Below are 23,200 nucleotides of genomic sequence, written 5' to 3' on the forward strand. Positions count from 1 at the left end.
GGTGCATATCACTACCAGCAGCATCCAGACATATGAGGGGTGGGTGCATATCACTACCAGCAGCATCCAGACATATGAGGGGTGGGTGCAAAGGACTCGCAGCAGTGGACAGACATATGAGGGGTGGGTGCATATCACTACTAGCAGTGGACAGACATATGAGGGGTGGGTGCATATCACTACCAGCAGCATCTAGACATATGAGGGATGGGTGCAGAGGACTCCCAGCAGTGTACAGACATATGAGGGGTGGGTGCATATCACTACCAGCAGTGGACAGACATATGAGGGGTGGGTGCATATCACTACCAGCAGTGGACAGACATAAGAGGGGTGGGTGCAGAGGACTCCCAGCAGTGGACAGACATATGTGGGGTGGGTGCATATCACTACCAGCAGCATCCAGACATATGAGGGGTGGGTGCATATCACTATCAGCAGCGTCCAGACATATGAGGGGTGGGTGCAGAGGACTCCCAGCAGTGGACAGACATATGCCAGGAGGATGGATGTCTTTCACACACTGCATGACACACCACATGTGGGTGTAAGGACATATAACACATGCATATCCACCCATGGCGGATGCAGCACAATACACACCCAGATTTCATGCCAACAGACTGTATAGTCATGTAACTGCATACAAAACTAAGATAGCCAAAGGGAACACACACTGTCACGCACATCCCAGGACTGATAGGAATGTCCAGGTGCTTGTCCAGCCACCAAGATGTTGTCTCTCATGGAAGGAATAGGGTTCAATTCCACCAGATACAATGCCCACAATTGTGAGTCAGGTGCCCAAATACCCTGCATCACAAGTACCATTTGTGTGGTAGGCTGTGATTACACACATGCATAGTGCTGAAAACGGACAATTTGTCCCTGAAGGCATTCCTACATACCCAAAACACAAGTACAGTGACTAGCAAGGATGGCACAGACGATTCAGCAGGAGACATAGGTGAGCAGGCATGGCCATTGTTGAAGGGATCCGTCACCAACAAAGGAAATGTTGACACAGGTCAGCACAACAATTGTGCAACTGTTTGCAGGGAAGATGTCATGTGCCACAGTGGAAGGAACACTCCTTGGGACAATGTATCCAAAGAAAAGGAACACACACTACCAATGCTTCTTTGCAAAGACATTGTGATGGCACACAGATACCATGGTCCACCTCATGACCATCATACGAAAACATTTCTCAGAACCCTAACACATTACCAGAACAACAACTCCAGGAGCCCCATCACCAACATCAAGTACCTGAAATGCAATAGTGTTGAAAGTAAAAGAAAAGGATTTATTCAGCACACAAAAATAATAAATTAAGAAGACACTATCCACAAAGGCCAATGGCCAGTCCTTCGTCATAGTCCAAGGGTGGACGTAGGGGACTGTGTCCACCCCTACCTTGCCTGCACAAAGTAACCCTAAGGTTTGTCGGCCGGGGGGGGGTCATCATCTGTGGCAGGACCAGGCACCGCAGGGACAGGAGGGGGTTGGGTAGGTGTGGTGGGTGCAGGGCTGGATGTCTCCACCACAGGGGGTGGGGCAGCACCAAAGGTGGAAGTGAGCTGGGTGCTGCACACTGCTGCCAGGGTGTCCAGAGTAACCCCTGCACCTGAAGAGACCCCAGGGCCAACGGAGGGGGGGGTGGCCGAGGGATGGGGTGCAGCGCTCATGGGGAGGGGGTGGACATGGGGGGACTCAACTCCCCTGCCCGGGGACTTCCTCGCCCGCTTGCGGGGTGGTGTCACAGTGGGGGTGAGGGCCAGCCCACCCATGTAGAGCTCTTTGGGTGACAGTTTGGCAGGGGAGCTAAGGGGAGTTGTTTTGGAGGGACTGGGTTGTGAGGACTGCGGACTCTCACTGTGGCTGCGTGTCTGTCGTGTGCCCCCAGACCCTGTGGGTGTGCCTACATCCCCCTGAGTGTGCGTGCCAGGAGGTGTGCGCAGTGCCTTACTTGGGGGTGTGCTGGATGTGTCTGTTGGGGTGCGTGCCCGTGACTGTCTGTGTGTGCGTTGGGCAGGCATGGGACAGGGCAGTGTGGATGGGTCCGGGGTGGGGGGGGGACGGAGCGCTGCAGGAGAGAAACTGCTTCCATCAGTGAAGAGTCCACGGACCGCAGAATCCTGAGTTGCTCAGACATCATTGATGACATGCCCTCCACGAACGACACCAACTGTGTGAGCAGTTTAGTGTGTCCATAGAGGACATGCAGCACTGATGCCTGACCAACCTGCAACTGGCGCAGTGTGTCCACAGACTCTTCACTGAGGGCAGCAGGGGTGACAGGGGCAGGGGGTGCGGTGCCTGGTCCGAAGGAGACATGGTGGGACCCTGCGCGGACAAAAGGGACGGGAGCAACTGGGAGGGCGGAGATGTCAATGGAGGAGGCAGGTACAGATGGTGGGATGCTGCCAGTTGTTGGGGAATCCTCCGCCTCCTCAGGGAGCCCAGCCTCGGACCCGTCGGCATCGTAGATGCTCTCGCCTCCAGACAGGTCCTCCGACTGACTCCCCTCGCCCTCCGTGCCACTGGCTCCTGCTGACTCCACAGCACTGGCGGCACTGTCTCTGGGTCCCTCCTCAAGGTCCATGCAGGTGTCTCCCTCGCTTGCGGATGATGATGCTGTGGGCAAGGAGATGAAACCAAACAGCATCAGTCACCTGTATACATCTGACACATGAGCACAAGAACAATTGGTCACAGTGCATATCAGGCAATGCATCATGAGTAACAGCTAGCTTACTCCACACATATGTAAGCCCTGTACTGCCCAGTTGTTAGACCCACCATGCCACTTTGACACCAGGAAAATACATACACAAAAGGCCACAACTTGAATGAGAAATACACTGAGAAGCTAGTGTCTGTGAACCGGTGAGCACAGCAATACAATGAAGTCATGACACCTCTTGTTTAGCCTGAAAGAAACAGTAGTGATGCACTCAAGGTAAACTAACACACCTCAATACTCAAGGTGTCACCACACTCAGAGACCTGTAAGTCCTTTGGAACACAAAACGAACAAATGTTGCTACCTTGGGACTCACAATACTGTACACAATCTACATATTTGGAATGTGCCAATTGGCCATTTCGTGAAAACAACACTCATGTGGCTGCATACAATTTGTCGCACAAGGCAGTGCACACAAAAGTACATGTACACTGTCAGTGAAGAAGCTGGCACCTTTTCTGAGAAGCCACTGTTAGAAATAAATGGTGTTGCAGAAACTAGATATACATGGGCCCACGGAGGTCCTGATGTCTTGAGACTCGTAAGTGTGTATCACCAACAACAAAGGAGTCTCACAAAATCAAGACCACTGTGGTAACATGTATATGGAGAATCTGCAACACCATTTAATTTGAACAGTGGCTTCTTTGAATAGGTGCCAGTGTGTTCCATGAAAGTTGAAATGTCCTTTGGTGTGCGCTTCCTTGTTAGACTTTTTTCATGCAGGCACATCAGTGTACTTAACACAAATCATCCAATTTCCACATTTAAAACATCAACAACTGTTGACAAGTGCTGTGAGTGCCAAGGTACAATTTTGTAAGAGTAACAACTTTAATTATGTCAGTTGTCACCAGGCCATCCATCACCTGATTACACAGTTGGCTACACATATGACCTACTGCCTGTCATCTGGAGTGGCACACATGTCCACACCCAGGACAATGCATGCGCTAATGGGCCTGCAATTGGCTGGTAAAAAAGCCCTGCTGTACTGTGGGGACACCCTCATGGCAAGCCAGAATGGACACACAGATGTCAGCACACAAAGTCCAAAATGCATTGCGTCTGAACCACACACATGTGCAAAAAATGTATGATCAGGATTCATGTTGGTAAAATAATTACACAGGCTGCAAAGCACGAACATTGAGCACTGGCCACCATCACAGGGGCACTGCACAGTGTATTTTTGGACAGGCAATTCTCACACACAAGTCAGACCTGGCAATGAAAAATCAGGGTTGCACATGTATGCCTCTCCCGCACCCCCCCCCCCTCCCAATACCTGAGTCAATGTGATTGATACATATCAAGAACTGACACCTCTTATTCTGGGTTAAGACAACTGTGCTTGAAAAATAGATTCATTTACACAACATCACCTCGTGGGGCTGCAAACACATATTTGTGAGAAACAACCATCAACAGATTGTTGTGAATAGCCACACAGGCACTGCCCAGTGTGAGTATGCACAAGCAAAATGGTGTATCCCTGTCCAGTGGACACAGGTAGCACATATTAGCAAAATACAAACTAGGCCAGGGAACAATGCCACAGAGGCAGACCTATGCAGAACACACAGAGAAAGTGCACAGTGTTGGATGACACACATGATTAGGAGGCCAGGGTGTCTCAGGGGACTGTAGTGGGCACACTGCTCCGTGGTCCTGGAATGAGCTGACTGTACCATCTTCAACCGTCATGGCACTATGCATATCTCACACTCATGCACATCATGTCTGAGGCCACAACATTGGTCATGCATGCTGCAAGGGTGTCCAGTTGAAAGCTCACACTCCTGTGTGGAGAGTCAGCATCAGTGACAACAACTATGGACCCCCAACATAGTGAACAGGTCATGGCACAGGCAAGGTACCAACACAAGTCACAGACCACCCTCCCACATGATGCAGAAAGCAATGTGCACTTAGATTTACTGGCACCCTAGATGACCATGTGCAAATGTGATTACACACAGACCAGGGGACACATGTCAAGGAGGGTAAGGGATGAAAAAGAGCAACAGGTGACATTGGGGAACAGAAAATGCACTGCACATATCAACTCTGGGAGTGTATCCAGGCTAGAGAGCGCTTACAAAAGCTTGATACACATAACACGACAAACAGCCATGTACCTACCCCCTCCTTGCTGCAGTCTCTCCTGTAACTGCCTATCGAGGTCTGGGAAGACCACCGCCAGGACACGTCTCATTTGGGGGGTCAGCCGTCTGGGTCCGCTGTGGGGGCGAGGAGGGTCCAGCCCAGCTGGACCCGGGCGATCTGCCAGGTCCAGCACCAGATGTCCTGCCACCTCTTGCAGACCTGTGGCAGCCGGCGACAACGCTCCCCCTCAGATCTCATGGCCCTGACGATGTGGTTCCAAATCACCCCCTTCTCGTAGGCGGTTACCTGTCAGGATGACAAAGTGACACACCATCAATATACCTTATCCATGTCCCCGAGACACACATTTGAACCTCTTAGAAATGTTGAACAGGGCATAGGATGCAGACAGGAATTACATCATACACAATAAGAAATTGGCCTGTGTGCAAGCCCCAATGCAATACATGGCATTGAAAGTCAACCGGTTGGCATGAGCGTTGCGACACACTCACTGATCATGCCACACACTGTGCAGCACATGCAACAGCAGGCTGATGGCCAGCACGTGCCAAGCAGTCACATGTCCCACTCCACTGACGCACCCGCAGCATACTAGACAGACACACCCAAGCACAGATCACTCGCCTGTCATTGACAACAGCAGATACAACCCTCACTCTGCACATGTGCCACTTGCCAGTGGGTGTCACAGGTGTCATACAAGCTATGCAAGTCAGACACACAGACCGGCCTACTTGTCACATCAGAAGGGTAGATATGTTGCCACCTCCATGCAGGTGTGGCGCAACACTTCACATAGACACTTACCCACATGTAAAGGAAGATTCACACACATCAATGTCCATGAGGTTGTACACATCATTTGGACACTCTCACCACAGGTACACTCAACTCATACACATCTGTGGGTACAGTCACCTGTCACACCGGGGGGAGCACTGAATCACCTCTGGACAATAGGAAAAAAAGCCACCAAGGATTTCACAGGCTACATGTGTCATGCACTATGCAGTGAAAGTCACTGTAAGCACTATGCAAGTGAGGACTGCACACAGGGACTACATCAGGCTCTGTATGAGAGACATCAGCATGTCCCCACCCTGGGACCCACTCTAAACAACATAGCATGTCTGTCCCACCTGGACACAATATTGACAGTCACATAACAGGTGCCTAGGCAAAGGTGGTGGACTCAGCACTCACCTGCTCCCCTGGTCTCCCATACAGGCTGGTGTACTGTGGGAGGAGGGCGTCCAGCAAGGCCTGATTCTCCTCCTGGGTAAAAAGCTGGGCCCTCTCCACAGTACGCGACATGGTCCAGAGGAAGTAGAGACAGCAGCAATGTTGTCGACTGGAAAGTTGTGCAGGCAAGTGCCCTCTCATGGGTTCTGGCTGCCTTATATGTGTCTTGCTGAGGGGCATTCATTAAGAGGAGTACATAGTGATTGGTCAGACTCATTAGCATCCTACGTTTACTCCAATCCCTTTAAACATACACCAATGACTTTAAACATACACCAATGACAGCATTCGCATCGTTCAAAAATTGAGCATCATGTCAAGTCAACAACCACTTTGCAACATTGTATTTTGTGGCCAACTGACTGCTCCAGGACACCTGATCGACACTTTCCAACTGAAAACTCTGTCTCCATGACAACCAGCATGCATTTGGGGCCTAATACTTGTCCCTTATGTGTCCCCCATGTAAATTTTGAAATCCACACACCGGTACAGTGCGTTTCACACGTACCCCTACGGCACAAGTACAATGGTGAAACAAAGCGTACACACACGATGATAGCGGGTGTACGGTGCATTTCACACGTACCCCTGCGGCACAAGTACAATGGTGAAACGAAGCGTACACATGTGATGATAGCAGGTGTACAGTGGGTTTCACATGTACCCCTACGGCACCAGTTGTACAGTGCGTTTGACAGGTACGTGTACTACTAGTGCGTACATGTATGTGTACTACCTTAGTACACGTACGTGTACGCACTAGTAGTACACGTACCCGTACGTGTGCTACTAGTGTGTACAGGTACGTGTACTAAGGTAGTACACGTAAGTGTACGCACTAGTAGTAGACATACCTGTACGCGCTAGTAGTACACGTACTCGTACGTGTACTACTAGTGTGTACAGGTAAGTGTACTAAGGCAGTACACATACATGTACGCACTAGTAGTACACATACCCGTACGTGTACTACTAGTGCATACAGGTACGTGTACTAAGGTAGGTAGTACACGTACCTGTACGCACTAGTAGTACACGTACCCGTACGTGTACTACTAGTGCGTACACGTACATGTACGCACTAGTAGTACACGTACTCGTACGTGTACTACTAGTGCATACAGGTACATGTACTAAGGTAGTACACGTACCCGTACGTGTACTACTAGTGCATACAGGTACATGTACTAAGGTAGTACACGTACGTGGATGCACTAGTAGTACACGTACCCGTACGTGTACTACTAGTGCGTACACGTACGTGTACTAAGGTAGTACACGTATGTGTACGCACTAGTAGTACACAACCCATACGTGTACTACTAGTGCGTACAGGTACGTGTACTAAGGTAGTACACGTCCCTGTACGCACTAGTAGTACACGTACCCGTACGTGTACTACTAGTGCGTACATGTACGGGTACACACTAGTAGTACACGTACCCGTACGTGTACTACAAGTGCGTACACGTACGGGTACACACTAGCAGTACATGTACAGTGCATGCACTAGTCGTAGAGTGCATACCCGTACGTCTACTCATTTCACTCGCTTACATTGGCAATACAGGCGTACACATGACAGGAATGGAGGGCTACGAGTCGCACATGGATGTCCATCAAGTACTTGTCTTTGCATACTTACATGTGCAGGCCCTAGGTGTGTTAGCCAGTGATATTGCACAGGTCATCTCATCTAGTTGCACAATTGATGTGTGATGACCTGTAGACACATGTCATGTGTGATGGGGCACTATGTGGCACACATCACCTTGCCACTTGCCACATGTGTGTCTGTAGTCCAACTGTGTCATGCACAGCAGCAGTGGGATGGCACAGTAATCAACACCCGCACCTGTCTCCTGATGCCAGGGACAGGGACACTCTCTCAACTGACAGGTCTCGATCACCGTGCCCCTTTGGGACTATGTCAGGTGTGTGTCATGTGTTCCCATGAGCTTGATGTCAGTGTCCCGTCAACTGCATCTGCTGTTGGTGCATGCAATAGGGGTCTGTGTGGAGATGGGCATGGAACACGTATACGCACACCATGCCGCAGTGGATTCCCACGGCTGTAGGGTCTGTGTACATCGTGCATCATATTTTCCCAGTCAAACATGTGTCCGTTGTCTTAATGGCTGTGTTTTTTAGTTGTCACGTGTACCCCTTCATCGCAATGTGTTTGATATGTACATTTGACATTCCATGTGACCTGTGCGTGTGCCTTGCAGTCAGCTGTTTGGATGAGATGACATCCTTCCAATGCAGCTATGTGGATGTGTGTCACTCTGGTGATATCTCTGGCTGTTCACTCAGACTGGCCCCCAGGTCATTTCAGGGCATGTCATGTAGACTTGACAATCAACAGGTGTGTCTGTCTTTTTGTAGGTGTGCCAGCAAGCGTGCATATGTGTCCTGGATGTATTGCACACACCCGACTCCATAGTTACCTGATGAGTATTAGCAGTGTAGCATGTGCTATGTTCATTGACATTGATGTTGGTCGACTCTCAATCTTCATTCATCCAAACAATGTCTTTCAGGGCACCACCTGTCCCAAGACTAATGCCACACCTCCAACCGTGACACAGGTATCCTACTGCACTGACCCCAAAGATGAAGGTGATGGCAGCCCTACATTTTTTTGCCACAGGTACGTTTCAATTCACCATAGCTGATGTTGGTGGCATGTCACAGACAATGTTCAGCCGTGTCCTGCGTGATGTTTTAGCAGCCATGTTGGAGCACCTTGATGAATTCATCACATTTCCTACTCCTGAGGAGTTGACAGATGTCAAGGGTGATTTCTATGCCCTGGGAGGGATGCCCCATGTAATTGGGTCCATTGATGGTACACATGTGGCTTTGGTACCACCACAGGCACGGGAACAAGCCTATCGCAATCGAAAACATTACCACTCGATAAATGCTCTTGTGGTGTGTCTTGCTAACATGCTGATTTCCCATGTCTGTGCACGTTTTCCAGGATCAGCACACAATGCCTACATCATGAGGCGTAGCAGGGTGCCACAAATGATGCTGCGGCTGCACAACGAATGAGCATGTCTTGTTGGTGGGTATACTCTGTTTGTCCTGTGTGTTGCGGTATCTTTGGTTCTTACGGCATCTCCTGACCCTGTTTTTTACATGATGTTTCCATGTAGGGGACTCTGGATATTCCAACATGCCATGGCTAATGACACCTCTCCACAACCCAAGAACAGCTGCAGATCACAGGTACAATGATGCACACGGGCAGACCAGGCGAGTGATTGAGAGGACGTTTGGCCTCCTGAAGAGCCGATTCCGGTGCCTGGACAAGACAGGCGGGTCCCTCCCTTATGCCCCGGAGAAGGTCTGCCGAATCTTCCTCGTGTGCTGCATGCTGCACAACATGGCAGTTGAGAAGGCAGTGCCACCCATCCTGGATCCGGATGAGCAGGAACATCCACCCGTGGAGGATCAAGGGCTTGCTCACGAGGCTAGTGATGAGGAGTAGGAGGAGGAGGATATCCGGAGTCAGCTCATACGCAACTTCTTCTCATAATGGTGAGTCACTGGGTATGAGTGTGCAAGCTTGTAGCATTGAGTGGCATGTGTTGCAATGTGTGTATCCAGCTGACTGACTGCAAAGTGACTTGGATGTGTGTTCTGATGTGTCACTAGAGTGATGATGTCATGCCACACAGTTTTGCGGAGAGACATTCTTTGAAATTTGCATGTGTCAAACATTGTTCATGTTTGGTAAATGTCCATGTGTGCGGTGAGAATTGTTTTAGGTGACTTCTTGTGTGTCTGTCATTCCCAGGTATTTAGCGCCTGTTGTCTGCTCGTGTCATCGTTGTCCTCCTGCTATTCCTCATGAGGATTGCAACGTGTGCTGATATAGCGTTCCATGCACGGACATGTGGAAAGGTCAGTCTTGGTAAGGTTTGCAGCAAGGATTTTTGATGGTGGTACGGGTTTGGAATGTGTGGGGACTGCTTCTGTGCATGTTGTGGTAACATGCATACATGTTTTCTCACCATGAGGCATATAACATGTAGCATCACTCCCATGACATGATAGTCACCCTTCTTGACAGTCATCTGTAGTGGAGTGTGGTGTCTGATGAAGACATCAAAGTGTGTAAACCTTGCCTCTGAAACATTGCAGATGCTCCGGGTGGACATAGTGGGGGACATCATAACAACAGGCTCCATGGGGAATTGTAGCCTCATCCGTGTAACATCATCCGTGTTGTGAAGGGGGTGTCCAGCATATGTTCCACATGTTCTGTCAACTGACCTGTGAGTCTGTTAATATGGATGCATATTCCTTTGTGTGTGTATGTGTAATAAAGGTGTTCAGCACAATCCAAAGTGCCTCATCTCTGTCACTGCAGCTCTCTTGACAGTTTGCATGCGTCATCTATGGCATAATTGTCGATGATTGAGCATCTGTGTGTATGTGTACTTTGGCAACATTCATGCAGTGCTTTATGGCTAATGATCTCTATTGTGCATGAAGTACCTTGTTGGGTATGTATTTGTGCAGCTTGCTCCCCACAACGGGACGTCAATGCCCGCTGATGGTGTGTGTCTTTTGCGCATCTCCGCATTTTGTTGCCTGATCCAGTGGCTGTAATTTATGGTGATTGTTCATACATTTTCTCGTAGTGACCCATGAGTGACCTGACACTCCTTCCTTTACATACACCTGTTGCACTGTGCCTTTCAGACCTTCTCTGTGTGTGCTACTTTTTCCCTAATTTCTAAGGGTGGGCGTAGTTCGCGAAGTAGCACTTCGCGAAGCTACGCAAAGTGAAGTTGGCACTACGTGAGCTACGCGTAGCACTTCGCGAACTGCGAGGTAACATGTTCGCACTGTGCAAGATGTTGTTTTCAATGATTGCACAGTGCGGACAAGCAACCGGCACTGTGCAATCATTGAAAATGGCATCTTGCACAGTGCGAGCTGTAGTTTTCTGCTGCTCGAGTAGATTTTTACTCGAGCGGCAGCTTTCTCAACGCGAACTGGTAGTTTCTCATCGCGAGCGGTCGCGAGCATACGCGACCCCTCGCAATGAGAAACCTGACCTCCTCGCGTTGGGAATCTCGCCGGGAGGTTTATTTTCCATGCCCGCGATCGCCAACTTGATGTTGCTGATCGCGAACAAGGAAAAAGTCTCACCGGAATGTCATTTTGCTTGCTCGCGGTCGCCAACTTGACGTTGAGGACCGCGAGCAAGCAAAAAATGACCGCAGCACTACGCAACACTACGCTACGCGTATTCGCACTGTGCTACGTGCAGTTCGCGTAGTGCGAAGTAGCGCGAACTTCGCAAACTACGCGAGCGTAGCGTAGTGCTTCGCCCAGGCTTACTAATTTCTAACCCCTTCCGCCTGCTGCTGCCTCACCTGCGGCACCACCCCACCGAGTGCCCTGATTCTGCAACCCCCACGCCTCCGAAAAAGCTCTGCCCTTCCCTCTCCACCCATTCCAAATGCAGGCAGCAGCTTTTCTGTGCCACTGTAACCCCAGCGCCGTGCCAAAGGCAGGTACGTATGTGCCTGCAACATGCACAGTGCACGACCCTCTAGTCTATGCATGACCCACGTCACACAACAGACTCATGCTGCAGCCACTCTCGAATCAATGTCATCGTGACAATCATCCTCCTGCTATCAGGCAACCCCTAAGCACACACACGACACCTTCGCATGCTGAGTGTGCTACTCCAACTGCCTACACAGCGCTGCCCAGCCTACAAGACCCTGTCAGAACAACCAGGTAATGTGCCTCCTACTCCACACTCACTCCGTCCACCAGCATGCCATTGGACTCTGTTACCTCCTCAACACGACAGCCCCACACATCACCTTCATGACAGTAACCTGGACAAAAGCATCCTCAGCACATGACGTCTTCATTGTCATCTCACACGGATACAATACCACCCGCAGGGACGGCAACACCAGTCCCGGGGGATGAATTGCTATTTATTCACAAGTACACCCTCAGAGTCACAAATCCGGGTTTTCAGCAACTCCATGGCAACCCTCAGTGTATCACTCCTCTACAGATCTGCAGGACTACATCCACTATTCTGCTAAGCCATCAACACGTACATCTGCACGCACACCCTAACCTCCACAGGCTACATGTGGCTGTGTGCCAGTAACTTCTTGCTGGAGGGGAACAACACCACCATCCATCATTGGTCCATCAACATTTGACTCCACGTCTCCCACAAGCAACACACTGCCCCACACCCCGCTCCTGATCCCCCAAAGATGCTTGATGTAAGTCACCACAGACAAGCTGTGTGGGACACTCAAAACAACACCCCCGCCACACCCTGCAACCTTTACGCACTGGATCAGCAACTGATCCAACAATCTTGCCACATTGATGGACTTTCCTGTGAAGCACAACAACAGTTCATGCACCTGGGACAAGGCAGACCTACAGGACTCTTACAGACTTAGCCGGACTCTTGTGCAAACCTTGCAACACAAAGAGCCATCATTTGCCTTACAGCCCTGGAAAACGCCACACACAGCCATCACCATATCATCAGCAAGGACAAGTGGAGATCCTTCAGATAGTGCCGAGACACCCAAACACACGACATCAAAGGGCTCATCAGCATTGTGAATGAACTGACAGCAGATCTCCATCCAAGACACCCCAGCTTTGCAAGGCAGATCACATCCCTTGCAACTTTGTACCACTGCAAGCTCATGGGCATACACGACAGCCTTGGCACACAGACGCAGACAGCACTATTATCCGCAGGACAAACCCCCATCAGGTTATGGACGCCCATCAGCAGCAATGACACAACCTGGCTCATTGCAACATACACTCTGGCACTCCATCAGGCCCCTTCCCACACAACATCTAAACCTCATCATTCCACATCCTTGAAGCCCACGTCCAGCGCGTCCTGCATGTCTCCTTTGAGTTTGCCACATTCCATTGGTGCAGGAGGCATGCAGAGACCCAGGCCCTTCTTAGACAACGGACGGCAGTACTGCAGGATCTCCTGGTACATCACCCTGCTTCCATACCCAGGAAATGTCATTAGGAAGACACTCAACAAGCAAATTACAATTTTCCTCCATGCAACCTTCTCCAGGCAATCGGCACCAGACCATCTTCCACAGTAATAACACCACTGCAACCGTCAGCATTGCCACCACCAACGACAACTTTGCCATGCTCAACAATGGTGAGGCCACCACCCTTGACCTCTCTATGGCATTCTACACCATGTGCTACCACACTGTCAGCTCACACATCTCCAACACTGGTATCCAGAGGAGGGCCCAGAGTTAAATCAGAAAGTCGCTCACCAGCAAGGCCCAGGGAGTCTGCCTCCACCCTGCAACATGTAATACACTGGGGTCATCTGGCCCATACCCCAGGGCTCTTCTCTCAGCGTGATGATCTTCAATGTCTCCATGACTCCCCTCTCCACCATCACATGCGCACACAACCTCATCATCATCTCGTATGCCATTGACACCCAGATGCTCCTCCAACTCACCAAAGACCCAGCCATTGCCAGATCAAAACTTCAAGAAGGCATGAGATCCGTTGAGGAATGGCTGAACATCAGCCACCTGAGGCTGGACTTGGACAGGACAGTAGTCATCATCTGAGGATTGTCCCCTTACAGCTAGCTCCACTCCTTGTGTCCCACTGGTCTGTGCACCGCACCAGCACCCAGTGGCCATGCACGCAAGCTGGTGTTCATCATGGACCCATCGCTGACAATTACCATGCAACTCACCACCATCTGTACCACATGCTGCAACAACCCCCACATGCTGCAAATGACCCACAGATGGATCCACTCCAAGGCAAGACAGACCGTCTCCCTGGTCCACGACACCAGCCGGCTCAACTACAGCACCGGCCTCTACGGAGAACAACAGCACAACTGTAGGAGAAGTTGTCCACATCCTGGGTGCATCTGCACACCTCATCTGCAACATCCCCCAACCCAGCCCCATCACCGTCCACCTGAGATAGGTACAATGGCTCACTGTGTGCTGCAGGATCACCTTCAGACTCCTCAACCACACTCAAGAGGCAGTCCACAACCCCAGACCCAACACCGACCTTGGATGTCTGTCATCCAAAACCTCGTTGGCCCAACTACATGCAGCCCACCTTGCCCTGGCCACCATTTATCACATCCACATAAACACTGCATGCAGGAAATAGTTCTCCCACCTCGCAAAACAGACCTGGGACTCCCTCCCCGGGCACATCAACATGACCCATGACCTCTACACCTTCATGATACTCTACCAATTGGTCTGTCTGAGCAGTATTGCAAGCACCCCCTCAGCATCTTGAGGCCATCACGTATGAGTGTTGGGCTCCATGTCTGTATTTTGTGTTACATTGTGACCCATCTGTGTCCTCGACCGGACTCAGATCCAAGTGTGGGGATGGCTGGAGTTTGTTCCACACTCAGGCATACTTCGACATATCCCCAGACGGATGTTGTGTAATCATGCTAAATGACTGCAACATAAAATTTTATGTCTTAATTTTTTATTTATAGCTCTGGGGCGTGATTTGTGCACAGAAAAAGGTGCTATGCAGGGACCATAGAATCCAAAGTTCACAGGGGGAGATGGGATCCTTGGCATTTGAAGTCATCAGAGTCCAGACCACAGTGTTTGGCATCATTGGTCAGACTGTGACCAGCAAGCCTATGTGGCAGATGATGTCAGTCAATGAGGTGATGCTGTCGCACATGAAGGCCAGGTGTCAGGCCAGGTGACCTGGGAGATGTGGATGGGCCGCTGCCTCTCATGGTCTTTTCCGTGGACGACCCACCTTCCTCGCGGTACCCTCAGATGCAGGCCTTGACGATGCTTGGGACGCTCCGTCAGACGAATCCTCCTCCTTCTCCCTCCCTGTGGCTGGTGGTGGGTTTTGCCTGGTGGCACAGGAAGGGTTGCCCATGTTGTCGGCGATCCGACGGAGTGAATGGCTTACGTCCCTTTGCACCGCCAGGAGCTCAGCCAGTCTTGCCTCCATCCGTCCTTGGTGTTCTTGTTGACTGGCGTGTTGCTCGGCCTGCTGGTTCTTGATCTCTGTGAGGGTCAGCACTACCTGGCTGAACTCCCTGGTGTCACGCCGGTATGCCTCCATGATGTTGTGGATGTGTGACATACCGGTCCCTTCAGCTGGCTGGTCAGGTTCTCGCCTCCGCCGTCCTCCACTCCCACCACCCCTGCCCACACGAGCCTGGCCTGCCGTTGTGGGCACATCAGGTCTACGGGACCCCTGAGGGATGGCAGTGTTGGTGTTGTCTGCCTTCTCCTGGGTGCCCGCCGCACCCTGTCCCTCCTGGTCAGACTGGCTCAGTTGTTCACTGCGGGCAGGGCTCCTCGGTGTCTCCTGGGATGTGGCAGGAATGAGGGTGGTGGTTGGCACAGATGGTCCTGAACCAGATTCTGCAGGGGCTTGGACACCAGAGGGTCCAGGTTGGTCGGGGTCATCCGCAGAGTGTTGAGAGGCGTCGCTGCCGGTGGGATCAGGTTCCTCCCGCGCCTGTGACTGTGATTCTTCCCCCCCACAATGGGGGATATTCCTCACGTTGCCCTGTGTGTGAGAGACAGACAATGTTAATGCTGTTTCATGCAACATGCATGTTTGATACACATTCAAGTTGGCACTGTTCCTCCAGGTAGTTGTATTTGCCTAGCATTCTCCTCAATGTTCACTTGTGGATGGGTATGTTGCGGGGGACAGATTGATATGTTCTCCTGAGTCTTTGACACGTCGATTTGTGGCTTGGATGCTTCTTCGGCTATGTATTGGTCTTGTTGTGTTGCATGTCCATTGTGACAGTGGGTAAATTCATTGCCTGTCCTGGTGGTGTCTGCTTGTGTAAGGGGTGTGTGTGACAGGGCCTACTGGTGGGTGTAGTGTGATTTGGCAGTGGGGCTCCCAGGTGATGTAGCTGTCCCCCCATGGAGCATGCTACCATGACAGTGAGTGTGAGTTCCTTTCCTTGATATCTGACCTTGTTGTCTTGGTGTTTGTGTTGGCACTGGTCACAGGAGGGCCTTGTGCTGCCTACACCCAGGCCGAGTGTGAGCTATCTTGTCAGTACTTTCCCAATCCCTGTGCATTGCGCATGGTGCATGGGTATGTAGCTGGGCCATATGGGATGAGGGCAATTGTGTCTGATTTGGAGTTCAACAATGTGTTTTGTGCCACCCACCCTCTCAGCATACCGTACATCCACTCTTGGGTTGGTGCTTCATGTAGCATGGGACGTAGCATGGCCTTGCTTTGTCAATGGGGCATAGACATGTTATTGGCATTAGCGTAGTTTTTTAGTGTGGTTCTGGCCGGTGATGGCTTGGGGGTGCATTTGGTGTAGTTGGGGTGTGGATGGCATTACCCCCATGTTACGTAAGTTGTCTGTGTACTCACCAGGCTCTGCATCTCCTTGGAGTCCATGTACTCCCACCGGCGGAAGCATGGCCATCACCTTCTACTGGTCTGCAGGGCGCACCACCTCCAGTGATGTTGCTCTGGGCGTAGTCCTCATTCATTTTGCGCTTGACCGCCCTCCGCAGATCGTACCATCTGGCTTGGCATTCATTCCTGGTCCATCTGATGGGTGCAACAGCATTCACCCTATCGACGATCCTCTGCCACAGGCGTGATTTTTCAGCTATGCTGGTCTGTCTGACCAATGTTCCAAACAGCTGTGGCTTGACTCTGATGACTTCATTGACAAGGATCTCCAGCTCCTCCCTTGTAAACTTTGGATTCTTGTCTGTGGGCATGGTGTGGGGGGAGGGTGTGGATGGTTGTGGGTGTGTGGGTCTGAATGTGACGGTGTGGGTGTGAATGTGTAGAGGGGGTATGTGTGAAGGAGGTTGTGTGAAGGTGTACATGGTAAGGTGGATGGGTGCAGTTGTTGGTGTGTGTGTTCTGTAGCTGCAGTGAGTCTGTTGCAAAGGCTCATGGTTTGTGTGTGTGGGCCCTTTTTATTGGTCCATTTGTGGGTGTGGCTCAGTTTGAATTTTTGGTGGGTGTGTCATAAGAGGTGGTTGTGAGTTTGCCCCTCTGTTTGCCTGTTTGGATGTGTCCAGGTGAGTCCTTTCCATTTTTTGTGCAGTGTAGACGTGTTTTGTGGTGTTGTGTCGAATAGGCCCTCCTTGTGCTGTTTTCCAGTGTACGTGGTTCAGTACGGTACAGGGGTACGAGTCGTACAGACACACGGCTCCATGCGTTGTGTATGTACGGGGCGTAGGCCGCCATTGCTATGTACGGTGAATACACCGCCATCGCTATGTACGGTGCGTACACCGCCATCGCTATGTACAGTTCGTACACCGCCATCGCTATGTGCAGTGCGTACACCGCCATCGCTATGTACGGTGCGTACGCCAACATTGATATGTACGGTGCGTACACTGCCATCGCTTATGTACGATGCGTACACCGCCATCGCTATGTACGGTGCGTACACCGCCATCGTTATGTACGGTGCGTACACCGCCATCGCTATGTACGGTGCGTACACCGACATTGCTATGTACGGTGCGTACACCGCCATCGATTATGTATGGTGCGTACACCGACATTGCTATGTATTGTGCGTACAATGCCATCGGTTATGTACGGTGCGTACACAGACATTGCATTTGTACAAGTCATTCCCAGTGTACGGGACGGACGTTTTCCGTACAAATCGTAAATCGGTAAACCGGTCCGGATCGTACTTGTACGCTCGGACTGTGTTTTTACGATTCGTACGGAAAAGTGTCCGGGTCCGTCTCATAAAACTTTTCCGGCTACGATTCGTACGGATCGGGCCGATCCGTATGTACTTTTTCCCGTACGAATCGTACTTCACGGGTCGGACGTGACTTGTACGATTCGTACGGAAAAAAATACGGATACGAGTCGTCCGGCAAAAAAAAATAAAGGATCGGAATCGGCCCCATAATGTAAAAATAAATTGAACATATATATGTATAAAATATAACATATATACTTACTTAATAATATTTATAAATAATTATTTTAATAACTTATAAATTGTTAAAAAACATTTTATAAATTATACATTTATATATACACATACACCAATAATGTAAATAAAAAATATATATATAACAAATTAAAAAATTACAATATTTTTTATCTTTTTACAATAAATTATACACTACATTAACTAAAACAGTAGAAAAAATATTGGATAGCGGAGGGGATAAAATTACACTTCCCACTCCAGAGAGTGTAACAGTAGGGAAAGTGTTGGAAGCGTAGAGGTAACAATTACTATTCCCACTCCAATGAGTGCAACAGTAGGGAAAGTGTTGGATAGCGTAGGGGTGAAATATACTATTCCCACTCCAGAAAGTGCAACAGTAGGGAAAGCTTTGGATAGCGTAGGGGTAAAAATTACTATTCCCACTCCAGCGAGTGCAACAGTAGGGAAAGTTTTGGATAGCGAAGGGGTTAAAATTATTATTCCCACTCCAGAGAGTGCAACAGTAGGGAAAGTGTTGGATAACGTAGGAGTTGAAATTACTATTCCAATTCCAGAGATGGCAACAGTAGGGAAAGGTTTGGATAGACTAGGGGTAAAAATTACTATTCCCACTCCAGAGAGTGCAACAGTAGGGAAAGTGTTGGATAGCAAAGGGTTAAAATTAACATGCTTATCAATGAAATAATTGTTTTAATTAAATAACCAATTAATAATTAATTACAATAAATTAATTATGAATACCAATAAGATAAAATTAATAATTACTTTAATAAAATAAAATTACTTCCCACCCTATTCCCCACAAACCTACAACCCACTCCTAAAATAAATTAACACAATTAATATAATAATCAAATAATAAAAATTAATTACCAATTAATAATGAATGAACAATAAATTAATTACCAATACCAATAAATAAAAATGAATAATTAATGTATTATAATTAAATTACTTCCCACCCTATTCCCCTATAAACCCACAACTCGCTCCTAAAATAAATGAACACAATTAATATAATAATGAATTAATCAATTAATAAAAATAATTACTAATTAATAATTCATTAACAATACATTAATTACCAATACCAATAAATAAAAAAATAATAATTAATTTATTATAATTAAATTACTTCCCACCCTATTCCCCTATAAACCCACAACCCACTCCTAAAATAAATTACCTCAATTAATATAATAATCAATTAATCAATCAATAAAAATAAATTACCAATTAATAATTAATTAACAACAAACTAATTATCAATACTAATAAATAAAATAAAAATTACTTTATTATAATAAATTACTTCTCACCCTATTCCCCTATAAACCCACAACCCGCTCCCCCAACAAATTAACACAATATAATTATCAATTATTCAATTAATACAAATTAATTACCAATTATTAATTAATTAACAATAAATGAACTATAATACCAATAAATAAACATTATTAATTACTTTATTATAATTAAATTAATTCCCACAGTATTTCCCTATAAACCCACAACCCGCTACGGAACTAAAACGCAAAATTTTATTAAAAATAATTAATAATTTCTAAAAATAATTATTTAATTTACTATAATTAAATTACTTCCCACTATATTCCCCTATAAACCCACAACCCGCTACGGTACTAAATAGCAAAATGTACTTTTAAAAAAATTACTAACCTCTAATAATTTAATACATATATTTTTAAAAAAATACAATACTTGACAAAAAATATAGAACACATACATATACAATACATACTAAAATACATAACACTAATATAAACATCGATATTATTAACAACAATATTTTTGCAAATGATATTACTGACTTCGATATTAACAAAAACCATATTTCTTACTTTCAGGTCGATATTTTGGTCACCGATATTCTAGATGTCAATATTCTGGCCCTTCGATATTTGCACCTCGATATTTCTGTAGGTCGAAATAAAAAACTCGATATTATGTCTGTGCACCGCCTTTTACAAGGAGAGGGATCCAAAAATCACAATCTGGTGGGGATTAAGAGCCCGCACTCACACCCTTGTGATTTGCCCGTATTCTGCCACATGTGGCGGTTTTATTTCTTTTTGAGGAGTCATTTGGGCCGGCATGCACGCTGAAGGCTCTGCGGAGCTCAAAACAGAGAAACCATCATTCACAGGCACGGACTCTCCCTTTGTAACAAAACGTAACTTAGAAAGTAACTGTAGACTATGAGCCCGATTCACAAAGACAAAGTTAGATCAAAAGTCTAACTTTACTTTTCAGTATTCACAAAGGGACTTATGAGTAGTGGGCCTGATTCACCAAGGTAAACTTAGACATTTGGGTGCCGATTCCGATCCGTTAAAAATATTCCCCGTACGAATCGTATCCGGATTTTTTTACGTACGAATCGTACAAGTCCCGTACAAACTGGCAAGTACGATTCGTATGTTAAAAAATCCATACGAATCGCATTGGGAAAATTCCCCGGCACGTCCTCGGGTCGGAAAAAGTGTCCGACACGTCCCCGGACAGTTTTACGTACGAATCGGTAAACTGAAGTCCGAGCGCGCAAGTACGATCCGTCCCGTCCATCCGAATGCACAACCGTATGGAAAAAACACCGTACGGAGCGAACTCCCATAGCAACCATGGAGACGTCCAAACATGTGCCTGCATACGCGCTGAACACCCCCCAGCCCACCCCCCCAAGTATGCGCCGTGCCCCCAGCCCCCCCATGTACACGCCGTACCCCCAGCCCCCCATGTATGCGCCGTTCCCCAGCACCCATACGTGTACGCGCCGTACCCACACCCCCCTATGGACAGTGCGTACCCCCACCCCCGAGGTATGGAGCGTACCCCCACCCCACCGGGTAGGTACGGAGCATACCCCCACCCCCGTAGGTACAGAGCGTACCCCCACTCCACCCCGTAGGTACGGAGTGTACCCCCACCCCCGTAGGTACGGAGCATACCCCCACCCCACCCCGTAGGCACGGAGCGTATCCCCACCCTGTAGGTACGGAGCGTACCCCCACCCCATGTAGGTACGGAGCGTACCCCCACCCCCGTAGGTACGGAGCGTATCCCCACCCCACCCCGTAGGTACCAAGTGTACCCCCACCCTCGTATGTACGGTGCGGACTACCAGCGCTGGGGGTCCGCACCGTACCTACGGGGGTGGGGGTACGCTCCATACCTACGGGGTGGGGGTACGCACCGTCCATAGGGGGTGGGGGTACGCACCGTCCATAGGGGGGGTGGGGGTACGCACCATATATAGGGGGGTGGGGGTACGCACTGTCCATACGGGGGGCTGGGGGTATGGCACGTACATACGGGGGGCTGGGGGTACGGCGCGTACATACAGGGGGCTGGGGGTACTGCACGTACATACGGGGGGCTGGGGGTATGTGCTGGGGGACGGTGCTTACATACGGGGGCTGGGGGTACGCACCGTTCATACAGAGGTGGGGGTACGCACCGTCCATACGGGGGTGGGGGTACACACCGTACTCCCAGCAACCCGTATGTACGCGCCGTACCCCCAGCCCCCCGTATGTATGTGCCGTACCCTCGGGTCCCGTATGTACGGCATGTACCCCCAGGCCCCTACACCCAGCCCGTGCCTGTACGAACCCTACCCCAGGCCCCTACACCAGCACCCTCACCCAGCATTGCGCATGTACGAGTCGTACCAAGCCATAGCAAATGTGAGCACTGTACAACAACATGGCCGATGTACGCACCTTACAAACGCGAAAAACACACGTACTGAACCAGGACACTGCAAAACACCACAAGGAGAGTCAATTCGAATCGCACAACACCACAAAACACGTCCAACAAGCCCAAATACATCCAATACACTGACCTGCAACAGCCAAACAGGTAAACAGAGGCCCAAAACACAACCACTCCTTATAACACACCCACCCAAAGTTCAAACACAGCCACACCCACAAATGGACCAATAAAAAGGGCCCACACACACAAACCATGAGCCTTTGCAACAGACCCACTGCTGCCAGACCCCACAGACAACCCACAGCACCATACTTGAAACCTTGACTACACCTTACACTTGCACACCTTCACACAACCACCTTCACAAACACCCCGTCATCACATTCACACACACACCTTCACAACCACACACCCACACCCACAACCATCCACACCCACACCCCACACCATGCCCACAGACAGGAATCCAAAGTTCACAACAGCGGAGCTGGAGATCCTTGCCAACGAAATCATCAGAGTCGAGCCACAGCTCTTTGGAACATTGGTCAGACAGACCAGCGTAGCAGCAAAATCAGCCATGTGGCAGAGGATCGTCAACAGGGTGAATGCTGTTGCGTCCATCAGAAGGACCAGGCATGAATGCCAAGCCAGGTGGTACGATCTGCGGAGGACGGTCCGCTGCAAAATGACTGACGAATATAACCAGGGGAACATCACTGGAGGTGGCCCGCCCCGCAGACCGGTACACTACCATCCCTGGAAGGAGAGGGTGATGCGCACGCTGCCGCCGGTGGGAGTACATGGAGTAGAAGGAGTCGCCGAGCCTGGTGAGTACACAAACAACTCACCTCACATGGGGGAACCGCATCAACAACCCAATTCCCGATAATGCACGCAACTACCCCAAAGCCATCACCGGACACAACCACACTCCAAAAACACGCACATGCCACTAGCGTCTCCATGCCCCATGCACCAAGCAAGGCCATGCCAAGTCACAGGCCACACAAAACACCAACACAAGACAGGGTGTCCGTGATGCCGGGAGGTTGGGCCTCCAAAAAAACATTGTGCAACTCAGAAGCAGACACCAATGCCCTCAGCCCATATGGCCTAGGGCAGAGCTATACAAACAGTGTGTCCCGACACTGTACTGTGTCGCCTGCAAATGGTGGCCGCGTCGCAGGATGACATGGGTATGAAGGAGGCCCAATTTGCACATAACAGCAGCTAATGAAGAGGCATCACTGTGAAAGAGTGTCAGCACACACCGCCGCAGCAGCGCAGACTCTGAGACA

This window comes from Triturus cristatus, chromosome 1_2 (genome assembly GCF_964204655.1).
Source record: "Triturus cristatus chromosome 1_2, aTriCri1.1, whole genome shotgun sequence".
NCBI classification, from domain to species: domain Eukaryota; kingdom Metazoa; phylum Chordata; class Amphibia; order Caudata; family Salamandridae; genus Triturus; species Triturus cristatus.